Genomic DNA, 4,020 nt, shown 5'->3' with positions numbered 1-4,020 from the left:
AGGCCAAGTCAGGAGGATCACAAATTCAAGTCCAGCCTGGGTCCATTAGCAAGACCCTGTCTCAAAATAAAAATTAAAAAATGCTGGGAGTGTAACTCAGTATTAGAGTGTCCCTGAATTCAATCCCTAGTATTGCTCCCCGCCAAAAAAAAGCTAATCTATTATGTTTTTCTATGTTTTCTCATTTAATATTGTTTCATAAGAAGATATGCATATTCCTTCTTACTAAATTTATTACTATCTTTTTGCCAATATAATAATCAACACTACTACTATACCATAATTTACTTAGTTATGTTCCCATTGTTGGACATTTAGATTGTTTTTTTAATTTTTAACATTATAAATAACACTGCTAAAATTCTTTATACACAAACTTTTTCTCCTTTTGCAATATTTCCTTGGAGAACATTCCTGGGAATATAATTTATGGGTCAAAGATATTAGATATTTTATGGACTTGGATGTATTCTACCAAAACCTCCAGGGTCACAAACTTTGTATTAAAAATTTGAATTGGAAAATCTGTGTATGTGTATTAATTTCATGTTTTTTAAATTACTAACAATAGAAAGAAAAAATTCAGAAATATTTTTCGAATTTCCTACATTGAGTATATACATACCACCATAAAGATTTTTCGTTTCTTACAGTTACTTAGCTTAAATAGATACAAAAATAATAATCTTCAACTAAATACTATTTCAAAATGATATAAAACATGGCAAAAAACCAACATAGATTGGAGAAAAGATACCTTCTTAAACAAATGGTGCTGGGAGAACTGGGAGGAGAAGGGTGTAAAAAAAGATGGTGGAATGAGTTGGACATCATTTCCCTAAGTAGATGTATGAGGACACGAATAGTGTGAATATACTTTGTATATAAACAGAGATATGAAAAAATGTGCTCTATATGAGTAATATAAATTGTTATGCATTCTGCTGTCATATATATCAAATTAGAACAAAAAATAAAATTTAAAAAAACATGGCAAAATGAGTTAAATTTCTACTTGATACATCATAACAAAAGATATAGAAACTTCTTTATTTTTCAAAGTATCCAAAAAGACTGTATTCATAAATTCCTTAAAAATAAAAATAATTTAGTTTTATTAAAAGAAGAGGACTCTAACTAAAAGTCATCAACAAAAAACTGAACTCTAAACCTAAAGGATCAACAAGCTGAACAGTGCTTGAAATTCACAAACTCAAAAGTTTGAGTTTTAACAAGAAATGAAAAAATAGTTATGTCAGTCACTTTTTATAAAAAGGTAAGTTTAAAGACACTTTGGTATGTATTAAGAAATTAAATATATGAGCAGCAACCATTCAACATTAAGAGGAATAATTATTTTAAGAGAAACACTGGGAAGTCAAATATTATAACAAAGCTTTTGACCCAGTAACCCAGTCCTGGAAATACAAAATTTTATTCAAATGATCTAATGGTGTCTAAAGTTATTGTAATCTATGATGTGTAAATTGTAATTCCAACCACCAATTTTGCTGGTCTCTATATGCCTATGAATGGAATGACTGATACTGGATATCAAAAAGGGAGATTCTAAACCAGAGCACAGCTAAAAGTTTCAAACATCAAATGGAATCAGCTATAATTATTGGACTTGATTAAAGTTTTGTTTTAAGCCATTTAGAAAGTGCTTTAAATATGAATATCTTATGATAATATTTGACTATTCATATTTGAAGTGAACTAATTTATGGAGCAAGCTATGACAATTTAATATTCACTTAAATATCACTTTTCAGTCTTGAACTTGAGAAAGACATCAAAGTATTGCAAAGCCCCTTTGCAATCAAACTTCCAGTCTCCTCTCCTCATTTTGACTATCATTATTATTATTATCTTTTAACCCAGAGGTGCTTAACCACTGAGCAACATTCTCAGCTCTTTTTTTAAAAAATTTTTTATTTTGAGACAGGGTCCCTCTAAGTTTCTGAGGCTGGCATGGAACTTGCAATCCTCCTGCCTCAGCCTCCTGAGCACAGCTGGGATTACAGGCATGCACCACCACACCCAACCATTAATTTTTAAAATATCAACAAAATCTAATCTTATGTGTGACTGAGTTCTCCTCAATTGATCTCTTTTTGTCTTCATTCCCTTTCCAATCTAACCATCTTATTGCCCAAATCAACAAGTCTTTGTCCTTTCTTCAGACACATTTGGAAGAATTTCAACCACAGGAAAATCAGATTACCCACTCATCTATCCTGTACCTGAATTATGGAGCACTAATACAGAAAATGACACAAATACATAGAATAGAGGAACTACAAATTTGAAGTCTCCAACCTCACAATCTCTTCCTACTTAGTTGTCACCTTAATTAACATTAGAAACTGTTGGGAATCACAGTGGCTGTCCTTGCTGCTCCCTCTGTACCAAAGCCTCTTAGTCATGCCTATCTAGGTTTCCTTCCCACCCCTGACACTGCACTTATTTTTGGTTCCTTCTCTGTCTCCTTTATTCATTCACCCTCTTCATGCTGAGTGCATGTTCTTCAGAGTTCTGTCCTCTTTTTATTCTGTACACTCACCCTGGCTTAGTCACGGCATGGCAGAAACTACCCTTAATTCCTTTATCCAGTCCAGATATTTCCCCAAGTTCAAACTCTCATTAGTCCCATGTGGATATCTAAGTAGCACCTTAAACTCATCTTTCATAAACTGAACAAACCTTATCTACCATATAAAAATCTACCTCACTTCCTGTTTTTCAGATCTCTGTGAATAATCATGCATCTCACATAGGTATATAGAACAGAAACTAGGGCATCTCCCTCTTTATTTTTTCCATTTTCTTCCCTACTGATTCGGTCAGCTCCAAGTCTATAGATTCCTCCCTCCTAAGGACTTGTCACTGCCCACTCTGCATTGTTCAAATCCTTAATATTTCTTGCCTACACCAAATGTGCCTCTTTACCACCCTTTCGTTGGATATTGCTGATCTACAACTGATTCTCACCAATGTCTTTGTGAGGATCTGAGCACATCACTTCCTACATCCACTCCTCCAAGTCCTTCCCTAAAGAATAATATAAAAGTTAATTAGTGGCACAAGTAGCTTCCTATCCACTCTCATCTCTTCAGTCACTCTCAGTTGGGAATGTATATAGAGCCGGAAAAGCTCATAAATGAAAGAGTTCTCTTTCATTTCTAAGACTTCACTTGTGCTGTGTTCTTTTGGGGCAGGCTTTCTATAATACCCAGTGAATTCTATCCTCCTACCATCTCTTTCCCTCCACACATATGCATCCAATCCATACTGTATCCTGCAACAAGTCCTATGGGACTCAGCTCAGTTTTCACCTCCTGATATAACTCTCCTACCCAGTTTTAGTCAGGTGCCTCTTGTATGTATCTCCTCTCACCTTGTGCTCACCTCTGTCAAATCACTCATCACCTTGCCCTAGAAGTACTTCTTTATCTATCTCCCATACTAGATTGTACATCACTCAAGGAAAGAACTATGTCTTAATCTACTTTGTTAACCCTGTAAAAGTATGCTTTTGTGGGATTGAATTTGAACACCTTACTGAGGTTCTTCAGTTCTGAGGAAGAAAAGAACATGTGATTTATTACTCTTGAAAACATTTTTACATTGAGAAACTACAAAATCAAAGCAGTGATTTCTTTTTTTCCCCCATTTTTAATTGGTGCATTTATAGTTGGATATACTGACAAAATTTGTTGTTACATATTTGTACATGCACACAATATACAATATATTATTTGACCAAAATCACTCCCCAGCACTTCCCTGATCCTTCTCCACTTCCTACCTTTTGGTTGCTTTCTTCTACTGATTTCTCTTTGATTGTCATGAGATCTATCCCCATCTTTCTTTTCCTCCTCTTTAGCTTCTACATTTGTGAGAAAATTTAGGACCCTTAACCTTTTGAGTTGGACTTATTTCACTCAGTATAATGGTCTCTAATTCCATCCATTTTCCTGCAAATGACATAATTTCATTTTTATTTATGCCTGAATA

The sequence above is a fragment of the Marmota marmota genome, unplaced genomic scaffold (assembly GCF_001458135.2).
Source record: "Marmota marmota marmota unplaced genomic scaffold, marMar, whole genome shotgun sequence".
NCBI lineage: Eukaryota > Metazoa > Chordata > Mammalia > Rodentia > Sciuridae > Marmota > Marmota marmota.
Note: the sequence above shows the minus strand (reverse complement) of the source record.